We start from the raw sequence: 25837 nt of genomic DNA, 5'->3' as shown, positions 1-25837 counted from the left end.
CAAAGGATGCATATACAGCAGGCACTCAGCAATTGTTCATGCTTAGTGAATCAGGAGACATATGTGAAGGGGTGTTTGGCTGATGACTTCAGTAAATGATAACATGAAGAAATAAAGAATGTTTTACAGCAATGCAGGGCTGTCAAGAGGGGCCCCACAAAATGGACCAGAAGATCCAAACCTGTCATGCTCTGATACTCCCAGGTCTTTGAGAGTATCTTGCAGTTTGGGCCATGAAGGATACTGGGGAAAGATAATGATTTGCAAAGCTGTACAGCAGGAATGTAGGGCTTGCTCTGTCTTTGCGCCATGTTGGAGAATCCAGTGGCGGTAGTCCTTCTCCAGTCTAAAGGAAAGGAACATGGCAAGGACAGAAGCCTAAGAGGCGGTTTGTTGTCTGTGCATTGCCCCAAATGGCTGCTGAAACCAAATCAATTTGTGGAAGGCTCTGAGGATTTTCTTGGCTTGACTCTCTCTTCCAGAACTGAATAGGAAAATAGATTTTCTCTGAAAAATGTCTCTCTGTGTTTGTGCCTGGAGCGCTCTGTAATTTGGACCTTGTCAGAACAGCCTGTCTTTATTTTGAATTTGGAACCACTGACTCCCCTTTTCTTTACACTGTGAGCTATTTATATGCCAAAAAGCATAAGTGGAGGCCTTTTCACCTTCTCACTTACGACTTCAAGAAATAAATAAAGGAAAGCAGCATTCTCTAAAATCTGTAATCCTTGAGTATTGGCAATAAAGAGCTGAAAAATATTGTAATGTAGACATCTGTGCAGCAGTGATGGGCTCTGGATTGGGCAGTGAGAAGTTTGGCTGCTGGGTCTTAGGTACTGTTTCTCAGCCTTTTTTAGGACTTTTGGGGAAGGGGTCCTCAATCATCCAGCTGAGCATATATCCCAAACACATTCTCTGTCCATTTATTCGCGTACTCATTCTATTTGGTTCACTTTGGTTATTGATCACCTAATGTTCTTTGTCATGCAGTGTACAAGGCCATAGTGATACAGCTGGATTAAGCCTGCCTTCCTATTTCAGTCAGGGTTAAATGGCAGTAACAGGAAACTAGCTATTCTAAACAGAAATGGATTTAATACTGTGAATTAGGTGCTTATATCATTGGAAGGGTGGGAGAACAGGATCAAAGCTGGCCTTTGGCAGTGACTCCTAAAACAAGATTCTGAAAGTGGTCTGCTAGTCACTGTTTTCTTTTTCCTTTTTTCTCCCTCTTTTGAACTCCCCTAGCCTCCTGTTCCCAGGTTCTCTCTCCTAGATCTTAGACTGTCACCGTATGGGAAGAACTGCTTCAAAGAGTTAATGGAATGTAAAGTGTTCATGATCAAGTGTGTTGTTAATAATAATAGCCGTCACTTGCAGATTCTTTACTGAGCGCCCAGCTGTGTGCTAAGTCTTTTACATGCTTTATCTCAATTTTCACATCCTCTATTAGGTACTTAGTAGTAATACAGATAAGGAACTTGGAGCTGGTAAAAGTTAAGTGACTTACCCAAGATAAGTCAGTTAATAAGTAACATTTGAGTTCAAGCAGTATCCCTGTCCAGAGGTTCTTGCAGTTTCAAAGAAAAGCTGAGCCAAAGAAGGTACACAAACAAATGGCCATGAACATGTGAAAAGATGCCCAGCATCATTAGCCATTAAGGAAATGCAAATTAAAATCATAATGAGATACTACTTCACACATGCACGCGCGCACACACACACACACACACACACACACACACACATCTGGATTTAAAAAGATAATGAAAAAGTGCTGGTAAGAATGTGGAGCAATTGGGGGGCACCTGGGTGACTCAGTCGGTTGAGTGTCTGACTTTGGCTCAGGTTGTGATCTCACGGTTCATGAGTTCGAGCCCTGCATCAGGCTCTGTGCTGACACCTCAGAGCCTGGAGCCTGCTTTGGATTCTGTCTCCCTCTGTCTCTGCCACCACCACGCCCCCCCCCCCCACGCCCCCCACCTTCTTTGGCTGGCTGGCTGGCTGGCTCTCTCTCAAAAATAAACATTAAAATTACACTTAAAAAAAAAAAAGATTGTGGAGAAATTGGAATACTAATGCACTGCTGGTGAGAATATGCAGCCATGTTGGAAACCAGTCTGTAGGTCCTCAGAAGGCTAAACATAGAATTACCATATGATTCATAAATTCCACTCTTAGCACATACCTAAGAGAAATGAAAACACATGTCCACATAAGAACTCATACATGAATGTTCAAAGCAGCATTATTCATAATATCTCCTAAGTGGAAATAACCCAAATGTCCACCAGCTGATTAGTGGATAAATAAAATGTGATATATCCATATAATGGAATGTTATTTGGCAATAAAAAATGAGGTACATGCTATAAGGATGAACTTTGCAAACATGATACTAAAGGGAAGAAGCCAGCCACAAAAGAAGACAGTGCATGTGAAATGTTCAGAATACAGAAATCCATAGAGATAGAAAATAGATTAGGGTTGGCAGAGGGATGACAGCTAAAAGGGTATGTATGGAGTTTCCTTTTAGGGTGAGGAAAATGTTCTAAAATTGGGGTTATGGTTGCACAACTCTGAGTATATGAAAGCCATTGCATTGTACACTTTAAGTGTGTGAATTGTTTGACATGTGAATTACGCCTCAAAAAAGTTATCAAAGCAAAAAAAGAGAAGAAAGGCTAGGAAGGGCAATGCTTACCCAAATAAATAAATGGCTACTGGTGGAATTTAGGGAACAGCACAAAAATCCTATCCAGTTCTCCAAAATTTTTGGCTTATATTAGTTTATCCTGACTAGAATCTGGTTGGTGCCCTTAGAGGTGATTTATTTTTTCTCAGTTGTCTGTTTTTCTAGGTTTTTTGATTTTTCTCTAAGGGGTATGTATTACTTTTTATAAGTAGGGAACCAAAAAAAGACTGTGTCATAAAATATGTATTCCTTTGGGTTATGCAAAAAGATCATGACTTCCACATGTTGTGCCACTTGAACTAGTCTGAGGATTTTTGTCCTAGAAAAGAGATTTTGGGGCGGGGGGAAGAGGTATCACAAGTATTTGTCCCTGAATTGAGCTGGTGTCACAATCTAGTCACTCCTAGAAACCACCTACCTTTCACCCTTTCATTTCTTACTTACCCTTTTCTAAAGACCACCAAGTTTTTAATGATCACAATTTTGTGCACACCTTTTGTTTTGTTTTGTTTTGCGAGGAAAAGATCATGGAGGGTGGTGGTGGTGGTGATGGGTAGTTACGTCAAATTGAATGAGTAAAGGGAAGAAATGTAGTGGAGTGTCTGTGCCCTTAGGTAATTTGTTCCCTTTTATTTATCCAAGTATAATTGCTGATGTCAGTATTTCATAGTCTACTTGTAACCCAGTTAAATACCTCATGAAAGTTATAAGACCTGCACAGGAGGGGAATTCACTGATGTAAGGGCCAGCTGGACCATGGATATGCATTTTTTTTTTTTTCTAAACAGGATTTATGGATGAGTGAAGTGAAATTTATTGAGATTCAACTGTATGTTTGAGGGCAGAATATGCTGTCAGGCAGTCAGAGTAAAGCTGAAGATTTACAACCTGTGAGAGGCTTAAAATGCGGAGAGTTCTTTCCCCATTACACAGTAAGTTGGCAACTTGGAGCATGACCTGGATTTCTTGGGCTCTGAGGCCTTCTCATTTATTGTGTGCACATGTGTTTGTCTGTTAAGTAAGGTCCAGGTGCCTTCCAGGTAAAAGGGGTATTGGGGAGTGAGGGTTGTGGGAGTATATCTGCTAGATGCCTCTCCTCCCCAACCTTCCCGTGAGCCTGCCAGCACTTTGCTGCACACACCTGGCACCTGGGCTCTCTGTCTCCCTGCTGATACCTGGGACTGCTAAGAACAGGCCTGGAGCAGCTCACAAGTATGGAAGAAAGAGAAATCCCAGAAAGTAAGTTTTGGGTCCTTACTCTACCACTCACAAGAGGTCTTTGCCTTTGGGCAAATCACTCTTCTTAAGGGTTTCCTAATCTTTAATAGAAATAATGCTAGCCACCTTACCTGCTCATGAGGAATATTAAAGGAAAACACATACATGGTGCTGGAGACACATTAGGTCTTTGGCAACGATCATTACCTCTTTCTCAATCTGCTTTGCTTCTTTGCCTCCCCTTTCCCAGGCTTGATTCCTACACTTAGGTTGGCAGAGAAAGTTACCCAGTTTTTTCCACCTCCAGTCAAAGGCCACCTGTCAGTGCTTTCATTAACATATTTTCTCCCTGCCTACCCATTTTTGTGCTAAATTTGTATTAAACACATTTCTCCAAAATCAAACCCATTGAAACAAAAAATTGTTTCCTCTAGAATAATCTTGCCCAGTAGAATTTTTCTATGGAGATGAAATGTCCTTGGCTATTCTTGTCCATTTGCTCTTTAACTTAGATTTAAGATGGGTTTGTGAAGCTACATGAAAGCCCCATGAGACCTTGATTGGTTTCACAATGAATTTATAGATTAATTTAGGGGAAGAATCAACATCATTACAACATTGGGGTTTTCTAGTTCTCCAATGCCATATTTTTCTCCATGAAAGTTCTGTCAGAGGTTCATACAGAGCAAAGTGACCAGCATAGTTCTGGATTTTAGAATATCAGCTGGGTGTCCATGAGGACAGTGGACCAGAGAGAGTGGCATCTAGAAACAGGGAGATCAGTGAGGAGGCTGTTGAGAGAAGATGAAGTTTGGATTTAGGCCTGTGTGAAGGGAGAGAATCCAACACATGCCAGAGATGTTTCCTAGGAAGAGGGGATAGGGCCACCTTAATTCTCCCAGGGCAAAATAAGGCAGAGTGATGATTATACTTGTTGCCATTTACGTATAGCTCACTGCTACTGGCCAATGAACATGCCATCATGTTATGGCCATCATTGCTTCTCTTGATGCTACAAGGTAGCCATTATTACTTCTGTCCTCCAGACGAGGAAGCTAAATCTCAGAGAGGTTAAGTAACTAACCCAAAGTCACCCAGCGGAACAAAGCATATGTTTAAATCTAGATCTACTCCTGCTCAAAGGCCACTGAACACCCGTGTAATCTTGGGTCCTTTCAGAGTTTATTGGAAGTACTTTATGAAAATGTCCCAGACCTTTTGAATTTTATGACTGAAATAAAAATGACTAAAATCCTGTTCTCAATCATAGTCAGAAAATTAAATTTGAATGTTTACCTAGTTTTATAATGTTTGATAAAAGATCTAGACACGTCTGGATTTATGAGATCTATAAAATTTGAGTTGTGGAAGGGGTAGGAGGGAGGGCTTTGGGGGACGTAGATCATGTGACTCAGTGGAAAGCAGCAGAAGTATTTTTGAATTCTGAAAGTGTTTCTGGTCATGTATTTCTGGGTAACATTTTGTTGATGTTTTTCTTCCATTGGTCAGACCAAAAAAATGAATAGCCTTAATTAAAATTTCTATTGTCTTTGCCACAGAGGAAGGAAGCCTTTCCGTGGTTGTCATGGTGATGTCTGAATGACACCGTTGAAGTGGGTAGTGATTGCCATCCAGAGCCCTGAAATGAGCATTTATCATTTTCCTTGCCCACTGAGAGGCTTGCGGGATGAAACTGCACATTTCCTTAATCGCCTCTTAAATTCACATTTGAGCCAAATGCATGTGTGTGCGTGTGCCGGGGAATACACTCTGCTGCAGCCATGGTTAGAATCATCAAGTCTGAGACCCCATTTCTATTTGCTTTGTGCTTCTGAAGCAAAATGGCATATGTGAGGTGCTCATGAAAACTCTCAGAAAGTAGTTAGGAACTACCAGCCTTTTGCGTGGCACAGCGGGACAGCTCATGAGGGAAGCCTCCTCCCTGTCCCAGCTCTCTTGCCCGGCTCCCAGGCGCTCAACAGTTTTGCCTGACACACCTTCTCTGTAGGCAGCCCATTTAAAGGGGCTTACACTTAACGCCTGGAAACTTTAAATTTTTTTTTTTTCCAACGTTTTTTATTTATTTTTGGGACAGAGAGAGACATAGCATGAACGGGGGAGGGGCAGAGAGAGAGGGAGACACAGAATCGGAAACAGGCTCCAGGCTCTGAGCCATCAGCCCAGAGCCTGACGCGGGGCTCGAACTCACGGACCGCGAGATCGTGACCTGGTTGAAGTCGGATGCTTAACCGACTGCGCCACCCAGGCGCCCCACGCGTGGAAACTTTAAATGCTGCCACTTAACCACCCATCCTCCGCTGTCCCTCCCTGCCCCCAGCAGCCTCACTGGAGCCATCATGCTGCATGCAGCCACAGTGCAGCTGTTTCTGACAGTGAAACCAGGCTCTTTTGCTGGTTTTGAGATTTCTGCACAGTGTGTTTGGAGTATAGAAAGGGGAATGGGAGAAGAGTGATGTACAGCTGGATAATCTGGATGGGTTTTTTGGTTCTGTATGTGAGGTTGCCCTCTACCCAGGCCTGAGAGGATGGAACAATGACTCCCTTCCTCCCCAATGATGCCATGCAGCTGCATATAATGTAATTGGATTTTCCAGAGCTCTGTCTGTAGGTGAGATTTCCCGCAGGTCTAAAGAAAACAGGTCTATGACACCTCCCACCCGCAATTAGATATCTGTGCTATAACCTTTCACTTAGAGTGGTGTTGTGACAGAGAGTAAAGAATTTGCCATCAGAGAAGCTGGTGCAAGTCTTCACTCTACTTCCTGGCTAGCCATGTGAACCTGGACAAGAACGTAACCTCTCAGAGCCTTAGTCTCTTCTGTGAAATGTAAAATGATAACAATGACAGTAACTATCTTTCCAGGCCACTGTGTCTCACGAGATGATGCTTTGTCAGCTGTAAGTGCTGTGTAAGCTGTAAATTCTAATTCATAATGCTTATATTGTATACTAGGCTGTGTGCTGTAGAGTCAGAGCAACTGACAGGCAGAGTAAGAACAATCAGAATAAGATGGTAAATGTGTGATCCCAATATTGTGATCCAATATGCACCCAGCAGGCACTTAACTCTGCCTGGTGTCAGGGAGGGCTTTTAGGAGGAGATGACCCTCGTGCTAACTTGAAGGAAAGATAGAAGTTAGCCAGAAAGAGAGACAGCCTTCAAGAAAAGGGAATGGTGTTTGCAAAGACACTGAGGCACCGCTGGAACCTAGGTGTCCTCAAGAGAGAGTGGTAAACCATGAGGCAGGAAACAGGAGAGTGATGCTTGCCTTTATCCAGAAGGTGAGGAGAGCCATTGGATAATTTTGAGACAAGGAGTGACATAACTTGTAGGTCTAGAGATATGTGTGGAGGATTGTTGAAAGTTAGTAAGGAATAGGTGGGTGAGTACAGGGAACCTTAGAGGCTGCTGTAGTTATCTCAGTGAGAGTGCTACGGGGATGGAGAAGATGGACTAGTTGGTGATATGGAAGTAGAGTTGACTAATCTCTGACAGGGAATGAGGGAAAGAGGTAGGATAATTTCTGGCATTTCTAAATGGTGATCCTATTGGCATTTGGAGAGGGACAGATTTTCATTATGCAGGACACTGCTATTTAGCAGCCTGGGTCCCCTCCCCACTAAATGTCACATAATTATTGTCACAACAAAAATGTTGCTGCCATTTTTCCAAATGCCCCTGGTTAAAAAACACAAAGGTGGTGATTTACCACCATGGGTATGGTAGGAAGGGCTCCATTTTGAAATATGTGGATTTAATGGTACCCGTTGTTGTACAGCTGGATAATCTGGATGGGTTTTTCGGTTCTGTATGTGAGGTTCTATATGTGAGGGGACATCTTGGTAGAGGTGTCCTGTAAGCAGTCGGAGGAAGGGATCCAAGGCTCAAGAGAGTGGACAGCACTGGAGATAAAGCTTCAGGAGTCATACCGATGGCAGTGAATGAGATTTCCCAGGGAAGATAACATGAGAAGGGGGAGGTGGGTGGCAGAACCTTGGGGACCATCATGTATCTTGCTTGATCTTGTGAGCTGCAGGGGGAGTGAGTATTCCAGGACCCATAGGGAAGGGGAAACTGAAGTTCAGTGAGAGCAAATGACTTTTCCTAGTTTCTCTTTTAATCAGTTTTGGCACAGTCAGTGTCCAGATGAGGCTGAGGAGAAGTGGATTTTGCCCCTTCAGTTGAGGGCTCTTTTAATGTCTTACTTTATAGCCAATTGGACCAAGCGTCTCAATGACTGGGCTGTTCGTATCACTGTCTCACGTTGAGTTTAGAAGTCTTTGTGTCTTAGTAAGGAGGCTTCTCAAGATTTGCTTTTTTCCCTGCAATGGCGAATTTTTCCTTGGCACCCTCTGTTTCTTGGTTCACTGATTAATAGACACTTGAGGAATTGCAGGGAGGCCTTTAACATGCATTAGATACCATCACTAGCAGAGAAAGTGATTCACTGAGCTCTCTCTCCGCTGTCTGCATCTCTCCCCGCCGACAGAGTTTGACGTTGGGAAATTGAGTCTGGACCCGGAAAAGCACAGTATAAACCTGTGATTCAGCCAGCGGACATGCAGCTGTGGCCCAAGTAGGGGCTGCTGGGGAGAGGTGGATGGTGAGGAGGCTTCTACTCCCATGTCCTTCACGTTACCCTCCTCACAGGTAGGAGTCATTCTGGGTTAAAGTTCACTACAAGCAAGTTCTGGGCTCTGACTTCCAGGCTTTCCACCAGTTTCCATATTTTCAGCCAGAGTGTTGGGACTTCTGGACAGGGATGTAGAGGGCTGGTGGTTTATTTTTCAGAGATTCTAATAAGAATGACTTCTTCTATTAAGCCCTTATCCAGTGGCAAAGTTTTCTTCTTGCCATGGAAAAGTAAGAGCCGATTTTGCTGTTCGTCTTCATGGGAAATGGTCTACCCTTTGACTCCATCTCTGTGGTTAAAGACCTACGCTTGAAACTTGGCTCTGTCCCTATTTAGCTGTGTCATGTTGCACAAACCCCTTACGTTTTCTGACCTGTAAAATGGAGATAATAGTACCCACCTCCTAGGATTATACTGAAGAATGAGATCATGCCTGCGGGGTGCCTAGAATATAATATGCTCATGGAAGTTACAGTTTGGGTTGTCTCTTTGATGTGGTTCTTTGTCTGCCACTTCTCCTTGCTGCACATATTTTTGGCTCTCTGCAGAAATCTGGCACTCCAGTGCAGTGGCCCACTATTGAGGGATGTAGAGAGCTAGTAGGTTTTCTTTAGGGAGAAGAGACCTCTCCAAGACCAGCTACCCTTATTGTTTGTCTCCTTGATGCCAGGAGCCTTGTAGAAGGTCTTCCACAAAGCTGTGGGGCTGCAACTGGAGCCCAGCTCTGGCTCCAAACCCACACTCTCCTACTGTCTCCCCTCTCTCAGTCCTGCTTTACCCCCTGCCCTAAAAAGTCAAAAAGAAATAACTAGAATAAAGCCAGAAAAATCTGTCAGGATATTCCGTCTGGGTTCAGTGGTTCACTGGAAGCACTGAAACTGGTTTCAGTTTGTTCACTGGAAAGTCCGGGTACTCTGGGTCCTGTGGGTCAGGCACCTTCTTCCTGCTGTGTTTCTTGACCTGAGGCTCCCTTCCTGAATGGGCATCACTAGGAAATTAAGAAGGAAACTGGTTTGGGTGGGGGGTTTCCGAAATCATCCCATTTTGTCCTTTTCTAGAAGTGACATAGGCAGAGAGAGCCCCTCCCTGACCGGATGTCTGGAGTCCTTCTCCTTCCCTCTACCCCCTGCACTGTGGGTGGAATGGTCCCCCTGTGTAGGATCATGGAGGGATGGAGGGATGCTGTGTGTTTGGGCCTCCAGAGCCCCTTTGGTCCGTTAACACCACTGCTAACAGACCCTTAAAGGGGCAGGAGTGGCCAAGTGAGAAAGCAGCCCTGGAGGCTGGAAGGGTGCCCTAACCAGGACAGCTACATGAGGCTCCTCCCACTGGAATGTGGCTGGACTACTTTACCTCTCACAACCCACCAACAGCTTTCTCTTTTCCAAACAAAGATCCTGTGCTTTAATTCCTCATGGACATCCCCTGGGCTCTGGGCACCGCTAGCCCTCAGATCTGTGTGCTGATACTTTACAGCACACCCCTGGTTTATGGAGTAAAGTACTAAGTGTCCAGATTTATGTGGGTCATTCTGTGCTGCGCACCTGTGAGTGAGCTCATATGGATGACTTTGTGCCTGTTCTTGGTTTCCTCCTTTCGTTACTGCCCTGACCTGAAGGTAGCATGGAAAAAGTTGCTAGCTGGGTCCATTACCAGAGAATTACCACTTCCCTGTCACCACTTGCTCAGCCTTACCAGTGTGGAGGTGACAAGGAAAAAGGGAATCTAGTAGAGCAGCACCTAGGGCTCTCTGTGTTAATCACCTCCTAGCTTTACCCATTTTACAGATGAGGTGACTGCCAACCACACAGAGTCTGGTACAGAGTCATGTTTCTTTCTTTTCCCACCAAAATATCTCCTAATGCTTAGGATCTCTTCATCTTACCCATATACTTCAGATTTCACATAATTGCTAAATGGCATGTTTCATGGGTTTATAGATTCGTAGAGCAGGGAAGGAGCATAAGGCCATCTTGGCAGATTACAGACCTGGGGTTTGTGTTCTTTCTTTAGCAACATCATGCCAGATGGTTTTTGGCCTAGGCTTGAGAACTTCCACCAATAGGAGGCAGCCAGTCAGTCTGATGTTCAGAAGCCACTCTGACTTGGACATCGTTACACACATAATTCCTAGAAAAATATGCTTCCCAGTGATTCCACCCACTGATCCTTGTTTTAACATGTTGACCCTCAGGGGACAAATCAAATCACTCCTTATGATAGCTCTTCAGAGATGATGACAACAGTCCTGTGCCCTGAATCTTCACAGACCATAAAACTCCTGCTCCTTCAGTGATGTGGCTTTGACCCATTATGCCCTTCACAGTTCTGGCTTGTCTCTCCTGGACAAGCTCCAGCTTTTCACTCTGGCCTGTATGTGTGGTTACCAGAAGCGAACCCAATATTCGGGTGGGATCTGATCAGTTCAAGCTAGAACATTTTTACCCCTCTTATTTTGGACTCTGTACTATTGAGTCCCAAGGTCCTAGTAGCTTTGTGACAGCTTTCCACACTCTCGACTAGTTGGGTTTGTAGTAGATCAAAGCCACTAAACTAACACAGATTCTGTATTGTTTCCTAGGGCAACCATAACAAGTTAGAGCATCAACAGTATTGGTTGGAAACTCTGAGGGAGCATTTGTTCCCTGCTTCTCTCTTTGCTTCTGGTGGCTGCTGAGAATTCTTGGCATTCTTCGGCTTATAGATGCTTCGCTCCAATCTTTGCCTCTGTCTCCACATGGCGTCCCCACCCCTCCCTGTGTGTGTTCTATATGCCACTTGAATCCAGACCAACAGCTCTGAATTTCTGTGTAAGATCTTTTTACCAGATACAAGGATTCCCAGCAAATGTATTTTTCATGTTTGTTAGTAGATATTAGTCACTGAAAAGATGGATTTTGTGTAAGGCCTGAAATTAATTTTAAAACAATGTATGATGCTTTTTCATAATTCTTATTGCCTTGTTTTCAGGAAGCTAGTGTTAATTTACAATAAGTAATAACTATGACCTTGAGCAATTCCCTGACCTCCTCAGACCTCAGTTTTCTCATTTGTAAAACAAAGAGATTGGGTGAGGCAAGCTCTGTGTCATTTTTAGCACTAAAACTCAATACTGTGATTTCTGGAAAGCAAGGGTTACCCTTTGTGATAAAAGGTTTCAACCTGGCTTAATAAACTGAAATTTTACAGCTCTTGACTAAGCAGGCAGATTATGATTCATGAATCTGAAAATCTGAAAAACTCTACCCTTTTGTTCACCTTTGACAGGATGCAGAGACTAAGTTATTTATTACATGTTTCCACTCTCTTCTTGATTACGCACATAGTGTAATATGGGATTGGCATGTACTTGGCTCTCAAATATTTGTTACATGAATGAATGAATATCCTTATGTCACATACCATTAGTGGGAGCAAGTAAGACAGTATCATTCTGGTCTCATCTAGTAAGTGTGGGCCTTTTAAGATTCTGGATGATGATTAAAGTCTCCATGCCCAACCTGGGGCTTGAGCTCATGACCCTGAGATTAAGAGTTGCATGTTCTACTGACCGAGCCAGCCAGGCACCCCCTGAATGTTCTTTTTAAAAGACGGTGGCAATGTTTCAAAGTTGCTTTCTGGAACAGTTTCCTTATCTGTGATATGGGTGACTGTTGAGGTCTGGACTCCAGGGCTTATGCTCTAAACACCACAGCAGAATGTGCATTTCTCAGGTTGAAAGAGATCTGTGACCTTGTCCCAGGCATCACTTGGTCAGATGCTTTTCTGTTGCAGGAGCCCCACCTGCTATCATTGGCCCTGTGGGTCTCCATAAGCAGTTGCAGCCACTGGTACCTCTCTTCCTTTGGATTCTTTAGGGACCTTTATTGACAGTGCCTCTTTGGGTTTTTCACTCTGTGGAAAAAAATAGTCTGTTGGCTATCTTGGGTCTTACTTTTTTCAGGAGACCCTACAGGGAAGGCTAAGGACAAGTTCACTTGCCATTATTGCTAGGAAGAATCTTCTAAAACCTTTTTTCTTTTCTTTTCTTTTCTTTTCTTTTCTTTTCTTTTCTTTTCTTTTCTTTTCTTTTCTTTTCTTTTCTTTTCTTTTCTTTTTAGTGTGAGAGGGACATTTTGTGGCCTTTGTTTGCCATCTTCTTTCAGTTCTCACTGTTATGCAAGCAATCTTCATTCTTTAAAACAGGTCTCCTAGGGGCGCCTGGGTGGCTCAGTTGGTTGAGCATCCGACTTCGGCTCAGGTCATGATCTTGCGGTCTGTGAGTTCGAGCCCTGCGTCGGGCTCTGTGCTGACAGCTCAGAGCCTGGAGCCTGTTTCAGATTCTGTGTCTCCCTCTCTCTCTCTGCCCCTCCCCTGCTCATGCTCTGTCTCTCTCTGTCTCTCTCTGTCTCTCTCTCTCTCTGTCAAAAATAAATAAACATAAAAAAATTAAATAAATAAAACAGGTCTCCTTCCTCAAAGGAAGAGCTTTTCTAGAATCAGTGGTGGTGCTCCAAAATAGTACAAAAACTCAATGTTTGTAGTGGATAACAAAAAAGTTGATTATGTTTATGCTCTCCAATTTGTTTTTGGAATACTCAGCCTATTCTGTTTATCTTTGATTTTCTCCATTTTGGTTGAAATATGGGTACAAAGAAATTGCTGTCCTGTAGGTAAATTAGAAATATAGGTGTGGGGCTCCTGAGTGGCTCAGTCGGTTGAGCGTCTGACTTTGGCTTAGGTCATGATCTCACAGTTCCTGAATTTGAGCCCTGCATTGGGCTTTGCACTGATAATGCAGAGCCTGTTTTGGATTCTCTCTCTCCCTCTCTCTCTGCCACTTCCCTGCTTATGCTCTCTCTCTCAAAAATAAATAAACATTAAAAAAAAAAAAAGAAATACAGGTGTGATGATAAATAGTGCTAGGTGTACAGTCTCAACATTGAGAAGCAGTAGGGAGTGGTAGGGACTGCACTGAACTGGAAGGGCCATTCCACTTCCCATGGTGGCCCATTGTTGCCACAGTTTTGGTTTTTCCAAAGCAAGCTAGATTTTTATATGAAGTGTTCATATTTTTTAATGCCTTTTAAAAACTTTGTTTATTTATTTTGAGGGACAGAGACAGAGGGAGAATCCCAATCAGGTTCTGCACTTACAGAGCAGAGCCCAACACAGGGCTCAATCCCATGACTGGGAGCTCATGACTTGAGCTGAAACTCAGAGTTGAACACTTAGCCAACTGTGCCAACCAGGCACCCTGAAATGTTCCTACTTTTAAACTTTGACTCAATTTAAATAATCTGTAGTGGCTCAAATAAAATTAATTTTGGAGACAAATGGGTTTGCAGGTCATCGATTTGAAACTTCTAATACATGTTTGGGACAAACTGACATATGGATGGGCTCCTAGGTCGTCTCTGTCTATAGGTTGGGCTGGGCTGGTCTGGTCTCGTGCAGGGTCCTAGGGAAGCTATGGAATAATACATACAATTTTATTCTATTTATGTAATTTTTTTCTAAAAAGACGTGTATGCAAAATTTAAAATGCATTTAAAAGTTTCAGAAAGGCAAAAAAGCCAAACGATACTCAAGAAACTAGTCAAGGTATTGCTCCTGAGATTGACACAGAATTGGAGGGAAGAAAGGGAACTTCTGCTTTTATTTATTTATTTATTTATTTATTTATTTATTTATTTATTTATTTAAAACATTTTTTTTAATGTTTATTTTTGAGAGAGAGGCAGAGAGAGCAGGGGAGGGACAGAGGGAGAGGGAGACACAGAATCCGAAGCAGGCTCCAGGCTCCAAACTGTCAGCACGAGCCTGATGCAGGGCTCAAACTCACGAACCACGAGATCATGACCTAAACCGAAGTCAAATACTGAACCGACTGAGCCACCCAGGTGCCCTGAACTTCTGCTTTTTTCAGCCTTCTATAACATAGTAATTTTTGGAAGGTAAAATGGGGAGAGTCATTGGGATGTATAATTGCTTCATAAAGACTGTGAGCCTTCAGTGCTGACGGTGTTGAGGAAGGAAAGAAGTAGCATGGTTCAGGGGCGCCTGGGTAGCTTGGTCGGTTAAGCGTCCGACTTCAGCTCAGGTCATGATCTCACGGTCCGTGGGTTCGAGCCCCGCGTCGGGCTCTGGGCTGATGGCTCAGAGCCTGGAGCCTGTTTCCGATTCTGTGTCTCCCTCTCTCTCTGACCCTCCCCCGTTCATGCTCTGTCTCTCTCTGTCTCAAAAATAAATAAACGTTAAAAAAATTAAAAAAAAAAAAAAGAAGTAGCATGGTTCATAGTGATCAGGAAGGACTGCTGGAAGAAGAAGGGGCCTTGATGGTTGGACAGAATCCAGTAGGGAAGACAACAACAGCAGCCAAAGCCCAAGGGTAGCCCAAGGGGACTGGGGAACAGTTGCATCTGGCAGAAGCTGAAGCTAGAGAGAAGTGGTAAGAGGTAAGGAGGCTTTCGAAGTGAGGAGGGTGGTGTCTAGCAGGAGATAATGGAATGTTTGCTGTGCTCCAGCATGATCCATCTGGCAACAAGGACAAGGGAGTCTGTAGGCAGGGCCATAGGGTGGGAGTCTCTCATGAGGCCTCTTCTGGCTCCCAGGCAGCTGCCAATGATCCCTTCTAGGGTGTTGCCTGGCGAACGGAGGCTATATCTATATACCTGATGAATAAGCTCATGGCACTTCCTGTTCCTCCACTCCCAAGAGTGTGGACTTTGGAAACTTGCCCATCTCTGCTGCTGCTTGATGTGGTTCCTCTACCTCTGAAGCCAGCAAGTCTCTCCAGACATTTTGGAGATTCTGTGGAGCCACTGGCCATTGATTAAAATGTAGCTGCTGAGAAGAGGCCCATACTTTGGAGTCAGGTAGTTCAGGACTTGAATTCTGACCTTGCCAGTTACTGGTTATGTGGCCGTGGGATGGCACTTGATCCCTTTGAGCTTCAATATCTTCTGTGCAAAATGGGGATAAAGTGATTTACCTTCTAGGGTTGTTGTACTTGGCAGCTCAATACCTAGCAAATAGATGTGCTTTCCTTTACTTTTATATTATGGTACCCAGTCTGATCTGTAGTTATAGATTTGTATGATTTACATTTAATATATAAAATATATACTTTTTGTATCTATTTATGACCATATCGGTCTATTCTGTTGGGTTGTAAGCTCCTACTCAGTGGGGGTAATTATGTTCTAATCATTGTTTTACCTCAAAGCACTCAGAGTGCTAAGAACATAGTAGGTCTAAATAAATGCTGGATAAGTGGAGTCTGTGTTCTTTAACCTACTCCAGTCTTTACAGCAATTGACTTGTGATCGATCAGGATGTGTTTGTAGGCTAGGGCATATCTCCCATGTAGTTAAAACAAGTTTTGTCAGGCCAAATGCCCTTGTTAGGATGATGTATCAGGGTGGCTTGTGAGTCATTTATTATTTCATTCCACTGTGGCACATCTATAGTTTGTGGGCCTTGATGTTCATATAATTTAGAAGGTCTTCTTTTAAAATATTTAAAACTTCAGGGCTTCCTGGATGGTTCAGTCAGTTGAGTGCCTGACTCTAGATTTCGGCTCAGGTTCATTGAGACTGAGCCCCACGTGGGGCTCCCCACTTCAGTGTGGGATTCTCTTTCTCCCTCTCTCTCTCTCTGCCTCTCCCCTGCTTGTGGCTCTCTCTCTCAAAATACATATTAAAAAATGATTAAAATATATGAAGTTTCAGAAGGCATGTAAACACACTGCTAGGGCCTTTTCCATGGCCTTAGAAGGGACTTGTGGAAGTGAGGGGTGCTAATGCTTGAGCTTCATTAGTTTCAAGGAAACCATCTCTTCATTTAAAGGTTCATAGAACACTCACTGTAGGCAATAGTAGGAATTATGAAGGATAAGGAGATTTCTAAAAGGGAAAAAATGGTGGTAATGATTACAGGTTTTAGTAAAAATGTAGACATCCAAGTAGACTCAGAAGAAAATCTCCTGTATGTATTTGATATATATTCAATATATATCGAGCACCTGCTGTGTGCTAGGCACTATGTAGTCATTGGAACATAGCTATGAAAACAGTCCTTGTCCCATGGGGCTTATATTTCATGTGGTCACCTGCATCATGACTTGTAGACCTACTTAGGCTGCAGTCAAGAGCCAGTGTTGATCTGAGGCTGTGGCACTGAAGCCACAGGCAGTGAAAGCACTTTAATGCCCTAGTTTCCCTTTCTGACTTTTCTCCATTCTCCTCTCCAAGCCTCTTCTGAGAGGGAGAGCCACATGGTTAAATCTGTGCTCAGAGGAGTTCAGCCATCCCAAGCTGTGATGAAAGAATCCTAGACTGCTACCAGGGGGAATGGGTATGATGGCTTGTAACCACTCAGCCCCTTCCCTGCCCTGACCATGGGATATAGTGATAAGGGAGCCATCATTTCTCCACCAAAGGTTCTGTGTTGGGGCTGATTTTAGCCCAAAAAGGTAGCAGATCAAAACTGAGTGAGCAATTCATTCAGACTCCAAAACTCCTATGTGGAGGTGTTTCTTATGTCCTGCTTCTAGAGGAGCAGCCAACCCCACAGTATCCAAGAAGGACAGAAGAATCAGGAGACATGAAGTGCCTGCCTCCCTGTTTACCCCCAGCCGGTGCTCTGCTTGGCCAAAGCGGGGTGGTGACTCAGAGCTGGAACAGTGTTCCTGTGTTGTTGCCAGATACTGCGTGGGGGCTGGGGAGGAAGGAGAATGAATGAGTAGGAGCAAGTGGCTGCTGGATTTGTAACACCTTGGGAAGCAGCTGCTCCAGAACTGAAATTGAGAGTAGGCGGGCTGTGAGCCTCCGCCTCACCTCTGCAGGCAGCTGGGCCCTCCTTCCCTGTCTGACCGAAACCCGGGTTTTCATAAGGCTGAGGCTGGGGAAGAAAACACAATCCTTCTGAACATGGAGCTCAAGGAGAGAGTGAATGTCTCTGCCACCTTTCCCGGCGAGATTGGGAGAGCAGGTTAGTCCTGTACGGATTCCACAGGGACTCAATTCACTGCGGTGTTTTCCGATTCATGGAAGTCCAGTAATGACTGAAAGGGAATTTTTGATGGCTTGGTTGGGAGTGCTTGCAGTTAAAAAGAAACCCCCAAAACCAAACAGTCCAATTTAATTGAGAATTAATAGGACAGAAGTATCATTAAGTACACCTCCTTGATGTCATTACAAAGGCTTTTCTATTGGCAAGTCAGATTGGGGAGGATAGCTGTTCTGCCTCGTTCTTTTGTGTTTCAATTCTGTGTAGTATTGTTTCAGTTCAGTCTGTTGTCTCGGGCAGTAGTCAGAGATGAACCTCAGCATCTTAGGATGTTACAGTTGGAAGATCTCTATAATATCACCTGGTTCATCCTTCTCATTTTACACTTGAACACGACATACTGAAGAATATTAAACAGAAGCATAGAGCTGGGCGTTCTCTGAGGTCAAAAATGTTTCCAGTGAAGTTTTAAAACTTCTGTCAGTGTGTCCCTGACTCAGTGCAGCTTGCTGGGGAGGTGGTTTTTCTTGGGCTGTGCTTTCTGAACCTTGGGACTTGACCCCAGTGAGGGACAGAAGTGGGGCTGAAGGCAGGTGCCTACTGATCTTAAAGTACTTTGCCTGGCAGGCAAGTTCTTTAAATAGAAGTTTAAACTGGAGGCCGGGTAGTGTGCCTTAATTCGAAAGGAAGATGTGTTCTGGAGCCGCTGTCCTATGGCAGGCTAATAATGCTGGAGTTTGCAACATGGAAAAAGGCAAAACAACTCTATTAGTGTGGAGTTTTAGAGCTAGCAAATGAAAACTACAACAGAAACTAAACAGTGAGTGCTGCAGGCCAGGTCCATTATCAGTACTCTTCACAACAGTCTTGCAGAGTTGGAATTGTCTTCTCTTTTTTTGCAGATAAGGAAACCGAAGCTCAGAAAGGTCACTAACTCATTCAAGGTTGTGCCCTGCCAAGTGTGCAGAGGAGCTGGGATTTGAACCACAGTCTGTAATGACTCTGAACAGCCGTCTGGGGTTCATGCTTGGCAGGCCCCATGTGGCCTCTGCAGATGCAGAGTCTAACCTCATTGGACAGATGAGGAAACCAAGACCTAGAGAGGCTGAGTGTTTGCTGGGGGGTGTGGAACTCTTTGGTAGTAACAAAGCTGGTACCTCAGCTTCTATTACATTGCTTCTTTGCCATATTTATTTATTTATTTATTTATTTTTAAATTTTTTTTCAACGTTTTTTATTTATTTTTGGGACAGAGAGAGACAGAGCATGAACGGGGGAGGGGCAGAGAGAGAGGGAGACACAGAATCGGAAACAGGCTCCAGGCTCCGAGCCATCAGCCCAGAGCCTGACGCGGGGCTCGAACTCACGGACCGCGAGATCGTGACCTGGCTGAAGTCGGACGCTTAACCGACTGCGCCACCCAGGCGCCCCGCCATATTTCTTTAAAAATAGAGCAGGAGGCTATCTGGGTTTGATTTCCTCATTCTGTCAGGAGTTTGGCTTTAATATTTTCATGGTTATTGATGTCCTGTGAAGTCAAAATTAAAACTCCCTATTGACCAAGTAGCAACCCTAAGTACAGGGGCCCCATGTGGGAGCTCAGGAAGAAGGCAGGTCTTCAGCATGGGCTACTGGGTCAGAAGAGGTAATTTATGGAATGAGTTGGCCACTGAGTGGATCTGAGAACATCTGGAGAGTCTAATGAAATACAGAGCATTTCAAATCATGCTGGAAGACTTCAGTCTGTTAAATCCAGAGTTTGGAAACGATAGCTCTTTTTGCAAGATACGTGAGCTTTGAGTTTGCTCGGTTGTTTTGTGACTCCTTTTATGCCCAACTCTGTCTGTGCCAGGCTCTGCCCCTTTAGCTTTTGGATGGGGAGAGCAGATACTGACTGCTCCTTCAGGTGGTAGGTCTGGTGTTTATCTGGATTTCAGTGTCTGTGCTTAGTTGGGTATGTGAATAAAAGTCAGGTATGGACATTGTGGGAGTGGGGAAGGCTGTTGCTTGGTCGCCATGCTCCCCAGACTGGTGAAGTCTATCAGCCTGGCTGTAGGGGTTTTTATCAGGGCCTGCAGACCCCTATCTCCCCCACTCTCTCTGGGAGAGCCATGATGGGTGGGGCTGCTGCAATCAGAAAATGAGGTGGGTTTTGCACAGCCTCTCCCTGAAAGTACTGTGTTTGTGCTGAGGCTATTGAGATAAAGGAGTTCAAGTGCCTGCTCCATGGGTATTACTGTTCTGTGCTGCAAGAGATACACAAGAAATAAGTGAATGATGGCTCCCAGCCCTCCAGGAACTTAGGATCTCACTGGGGGTAGGGGGAGAGGGAGGAGAACAAATACACATGAAGTAAGTAGAGAGCAATATAAGAGATAGCGTATAATCAGTCACCAAATTGTAGGTTTCATACCAAATACTCTCCCAGTTCACAAAAGGGAGATACAGGTGATGTTTGTATTATCCTCCTGTGTGTTTTTAATCACTCAGTCATTTCCTCTCGGGTGTTTGCATTCCGTTCTTTGATTCTCTCTGTTGAGTGTATTAACCTCCTTTGCGGGGGTGGGGAGGGGTTGCAAGGGAGGGCTAATTTCTCCAAATTATATTGTAACATGTTGGGAGAGAGCCAAGGATGAAGCGTTCTTGGCATGTTGGTGTCTCATCTTCCTTTCCTCTGTCACTAAGAGCAGAAGCCACTGCCCTCTGATGGCTTATGATCCTTTAGATTCTTGTCTCTTTGTTACTTTTGTCCCGACTTCTGTAGGTTTAGCTGGCCTATTTGGAGGCATGGTTTCACTTTAAGGTAGGAATCTCCTTAGTCATTTCTCATTCATTCATTCAGCAAATATAACAGTGCCAGATGCTGTTATAGGTCAATAAGGGCAGTGAAAAGACAGACAAGGTCCGTGCTCTCCTGGAATACACGAATTAGTCAGGGAGACTGACAGTTGTCAAAACATATAAGTAAGAAAAATGACAATAATTAAAATAGGGTGATTTGATATGAAGTGACTGGGAGCATACCCCAGTGGGTGGTTGGGGAGGGCTTTGAGACAGTGATAATTCTGCCAAGGTCTGAATGACAAGGAAGCTGTTAGGAGAGTATGAGGGAAAGAGCTTCTAGGCTGAAAGGATAGCTAATACAAAGGTTGTTAAGTCAGGAAGAGCTTGGTGTTCAAGGAGCAGAAAGGGGGCCAGTGTGGCTGGGGCGGGATGGGGAAGGAGGAGAGAAGACATACATTGTACAAGATGATGATGCAGCTTGTCAGGGGTCAGGTCACCTAGGGTCAAGCCAAGGTAGAGAGCTTGAATTTTACTCTGTGATGTGGAGCCATTGTAGGGTTTAAAGGAGAAGTGTGACATGATTTAACTTGCATTTGAAAAGACCCATCTGGCTTCCAGTGAGGAGAGTGGGTGGTCCAGAGGCCAGGATGGAAGCAGAAAGAGCAGTTAGGCTGTTGCAGTATCTTATCTAGAGATGATGAGGTGTTGGCTGTAGAGCTGGGGAGAAGTGGGTGCATTCAGAGACGGGGCTTGTAATGTAGTGTGTGTGCAGGTTAAGGTAGAGTAAGAAATGGAGAGTGACTCCTAGGTTGCTGGATAGTGATGATGCTGTTAATAAAAATAGGGCGGCCTGGAGAAGGAGTACCCGGTTTGCTGGGGTGGGAAGAGGAGGCTCATTCTGGTTGTGCCCTGTTAAAATTTGGTTGCCTGTTAGTTGTTGCCATAGTCAAGGCACATGTTCAGGGCCAGCAAATGTTAACTGAGAACCTTCTGTATGCCATTCATTTTGTGAGGCTCTTTCGTATATGTCCCTCATTTATCCTCACAACAACTTTTTGGAAGGATATTATTACTATTCCCTATTTTCAAAAAAAATTTTTTTTAATGTTTATTTATTTCTGAGACAGAGACAGAGCATGAGTTGGGGAGGGGCAGAGAGAGAGAGGGAGACACAGAATCAGAAGCAGGCTCCAGGCTCCGAGCTGTCAGCACAGAGCCCGACGCGGGCCTCAAAATCACAAACCATGGGATCATGACCTGAGCTTAAGTCAGTCACTCAACTGACTGAGCCACCCAGGCGCCCCATTATTCCCTATTTTCAAAGGGAAGAACTCAGGCTCGGAGAGGTGAAGTGGCCTGCTCTGGTTTGAACCCAGATCTTCTGACCCTGGGGCTCAGGGTGGACATTGAAGGAGGCTGGTTAGTGCAGTGTTGATGACTTTCATTTGGAGAGAGGTTATGTTGGCTCATCAAGGCCTGATTCCCATGATTCTCGAAGAAGGGCCTATCAGAGTAATGCCCATGTGTAACGAGCTGTTGAAAATCTTGACATTTTCAAAATAATGCAAGCTCTAAAGACCATTTCAATAAGATTCCCAGTCCCCTTAGGAAATGCCACTTTGTACTAAACGAGCACGTGACACTTTGTACTAAACGAGCAATTTTATAAAAGTGTTAAAATAAAAGGAACTTAGAAATGTTGAGGGGATGTAAGGATGCTGTTTCAGCCTTTGGTTGCCACCTCTTTACTCTGTGGCCCCAGGAGGAACTGAAGAAGACGAGGAGGCAATTTCTTGTGTTCTTGGAGTTTTGGTTACCAGTTTTAGGACTTAAGTAGGAGCATTATTAGGTTACCGACGGTCCTTGGTTTTCTTGAGACATTGGGACTTAGAACAAAGATACTAAGTGCCTTAACCAGCCTGGAGGCCACGCTGCTTGTGGCATCAGACCTGCAAGGTGATACTCTTACAGTAGTGGGGGAGCCACACTGACGAGCCAGAGGGGCCAGAGTGGCAAATGCTGCTAGCATACCAATGAGAAGAGCCTTTGATAGAGTCCCTCCTTAAGCTTTGAGACTGGATACTTTCTCACATTTTAAGGTGTTTCCTCTCTTTGTATCTGGGTCAGATCAGAGCCCATGCTGACAGTGCAGATTTGTCCCACACTCAGTGTATCAATCCCACCACTATCAGAAAACCAGATTGATCAGGGTGCTTTGAGCACCAGTCACATAACTCCAGAACTTCCTGCTATGCCAAAAGAAATTGCCATGCTAAGTAGTTGGAACCTTCATATTTAACGGACCAGAGTCTTGCTGCTCACATTATAGTCAAAAACTATATGAATAGAAAATTAATCTTGTGAGAAACTATAGGACCTGTTTACATTTTACTAGTCCTGTCTGTGATTGGAGGCAGGTTCTTCCTTATATTGAGCTCAAATCGTTTTCCAGTTCTCTCTGGTCCTCACTCTGTCCTCTTGTCAAATCTCTCGTGTTTGCTGTTGGACTTCTTTGGGGCCTAGCCCAACTCCTTTCAGGTCCAGGGCTTGTGAAGACATGCTTATTTATGTGGATGGTTACCTATGGCCTGCCTTCAGGGGGATCATCCTTCCCTGCAACCTTCTGTGCTCCCTGGTCCTCTCCCAGGTGAGACTGGCTGCCATCCAGCTTGGAGGGGCTGTTCCTGGGAGGATGAGCAGGGTCTGAGAATGAAGCTTAGCTTATGTTTTACCTCATTTGCCAAGTTACTTACTTTCTCAGTAGCCTGAAGAGAGATAGAAGCCCTTGAATGGAGGAAAGAGAGTTTTTGTGCTCCCTTAAAACCAGCCACCTGGCTCCCAGCCGGACCATCTCCATCACTACGAAAGAGCAAGGTGGCAATTCAGGTTTAAGAACAGGTATTTCAGGGGATTTGTCTGTGCCTGCTAAATGTGTCTTGAGACAGGATGATAGGACATGAGATTCTTCATGGATTTTAGAAAATCAGGAAATGGAGCAGGGTGGGGGCTTTTGGGCTGAGGTTGGGGACAGCAGGTAAAGTCAAAGGACTTTGCAATCTCCAAATGGGTGTAAGGACCCAGCATTGAGCAACTTTTGTTTGGTGAGGGTGAGCCTGGGTCAGCAGAAGGAGACCAGAAGGATGGTGGTGTGCAGGAACGCAGGAGTTGGCTGCCATTGTGGGCAGGTCATCCACCCTTTCTGAGCCTCACTTCCTCACCTGTGGTCTGGTGTGATGAAACACAGCGTGCCTCGCTGGGTATTTGGGAAGATTAAATAACCCAAGTACCTAACACTTCTTTTGCTCAAAAAGTGCTGAACCAGAAGCTCTGCCATTAGCAAGCTGGGCGAGTTTGATCAGAAATAATCATATTTTAAGACCTCAGTATTCAGGAGGTATTACTCTGGTTTATCTCTTTTCTCAGTGTCTGAGCCCCTTTTTTTCCCTTTAATTCAGTGTTCCAATAACAACATATAACCCAGATCCTCAGTTCCCTTATGTGTAGCATGGGAATAAAAATATCTTCCTTGCCCACCTCAGTGTGGGGTGGGAGGGTGAGATATGATGAATATGACCATACTTAAAGCTTTATGGAAATTCAGGAAATGGTAGTGGTGACGCTGTGGTTGATAACTTTTTTTTTTTTTACAAAAAGAGCAGCATCTATATCAGGGAAGAAAGGTTGGGGAACTGCTTCTAGATCTGATCAAATAACAGCTCTATTTTTGTCCACTTTAAAAATCTATCTTTCTTCTAATGTTGGAATGTAAACTTCATCTTAGTGTCTAAACCTTTCAGCTCCAGATTCATTCACCCGAAACTCTGGGCTTATTTAAGCTAGTACAAGTTGGGTGTGGGGAGCCCAGGAGTTGCTATTAAGGTCATGCAGCGTATATGAAGTGGTTGCTGGATGCTGGATGCTGGATGCTGCTCCAGGCATATGGGAGATTCGCTCTTTGTGTGTTTATCAGAGATGCACCTCGCGGACCTTGAAGTAGGACCACACAGGTGCCGTCTGTCATTCAGAAATTTGGTCCTGGGCACAACAGAAGGAGGGAAGTGCAGAAGAAGAGGGGGAGGGAATAGCAGTGGATGGTACTGTTTTTCTGATGCTTTGTCTTTAGGGATTTTTGGTCTGCCCATAGACTCCTAAGGGAAGGGGACAGCAGGTTATCATGCAAAGAATATCAAATCTAGAAATCGAAGACTGTGATTTATTTCCCAGTCTTATCACTTATCGATGAAGTTATCTTTTTTTTATTTTTAAATTGAACTTTATTGAGGTATAATTTACATGTAATAAAATGCACCATTGTAATTTTAGAGTTGGATGAGTTTTGAAAACATGTGTTTTCATGTTAGCACCATCAAAAACAAAACACAAAACATTTCTGTCACCTCTGAAAGTTTCTTTCTACTCCATTCCACTCAGCCCCCACCTTTCACCACTAGTCCCAGACAATCACTGATCTTTCTTCTATACCTGTAATTTAGATTTATCTTCCAGGAGTTTTATAAAAATGAAATTATACAATAGTATTTATTCTTCTTGACCTTCATTTGCTCAGCATAAATTTTTTGGTGGTTCAGCAACAAAGCAGTTCATTTCTTTTCATCCCTTTGTAGCATTACACTGCATGAATAGTTTGCATAGCATGTATTTCTATTTACTTTTTGGTGGACATTGGGTTGTTTCCAGTTTTTTGCTCTTGCATATAAGGCTGCTATGCATATTGAAGACAAGGCTTTGTGTGGACCTATATTTTCTTCTCTTAGATACCTCAGAGAAGGTATACAAGTGGGTGTTTATAAGAAAATGTCAAATTGTTTCCAAAGTATTGGCACCATTTTCTATTCCTGCCATTAATGTATGAGATTTCCAATAGATCCATACCCTTGCTAACAACCTTTTAAAATTTTAGCCACTCAAGTATATGTATAGTGATATCTCATTGTGGTTTTCATTTGTATTTTCTTGATGACTGATAATGTTTGGTCATTTGTGAATCTTCTTTTGTGACGTGTTGAAATGTTTTTTCTATTTTGAAAACCAATAGTCTGTCTTAATATTACTGAGTTGTAGGAAGTCTTTCTATATTCTGGATACAAATCCTCTGGTATTTGTATGTATTGAGACTATTTTCTCCAAGCTGTGTCTTGCCTTTCATATTTTTAATAGGTAAGAGACTATAGATGAGTAAGGTTCCCAAAGTATAAGAGGCCATGAAATAATTTGAATGAAACAGAAAATGTTAAATGTATATATAAAATGAGTAAATTTTGTACACCAATCATAATTTCATCCAGTCCAAGGCTATTTCTTTTTTTTAAATTTTGTTTTTAATTTTTAAAAATTTACATCCAAATTAGTTAGCATATAGTGCAACAATGATTTCAGGAGTAGATTCCTTAGTGCTGCTTACCCATTTAGCCCATCCCCCCTCCCACAACCCCTCCAGTAACCCTCAATTTGTTCTCCATATTATGAATCTCTT

At 43.7% G+C, this 25837-nt stretch overlaps 1 protein-coding gene across 10 annotated transcripts in view; it reads left to right on the top strand.

Moving 5' to 3' along the window:
• Nucleotides 1-25837, top strand: part of PLEKHA7 (pleckstrin homology domain containing A7) — a 224331-nt gene that overhangs the window by 98006 nt on the left and 100488 nt on the right. Inside the window, exon 1 of one of the 10 annotated variants that reach the window (XM_058688375.1) lies at nt 17389-17541. The exons of the other annotated variants lie outside the window; for them this stretch is intronic. The gene's annotated coding sequence lies outside the window, so the exon portion shown is untranslated. Of the gene's footprint in view, nt 1-17388; nt 17542-25837 lie in introns of those variants that run through there. 10 annotated transcript variants of the gene reach the window in all.

Source organism: Neofelis nebulosa, chromosome 10, assembly GCF_028018385.1.
Source record: "Neofelis nebulosa isolate mNeoNeb1 chromosome 10, mNeoNeb1.pri, whole genome shotgun sequence".
Classification (NCBI taxonomy): Eukaryota; Metazoa; Chordata; class Mammalia; order Carnivora; family Felidae; genus Neofelis; species Neofelis nebulosa.
Note: the sequence above shows the minus strand (reverse complement) of the source record. Positions and strands in the feature narration are given on the sequence as shown.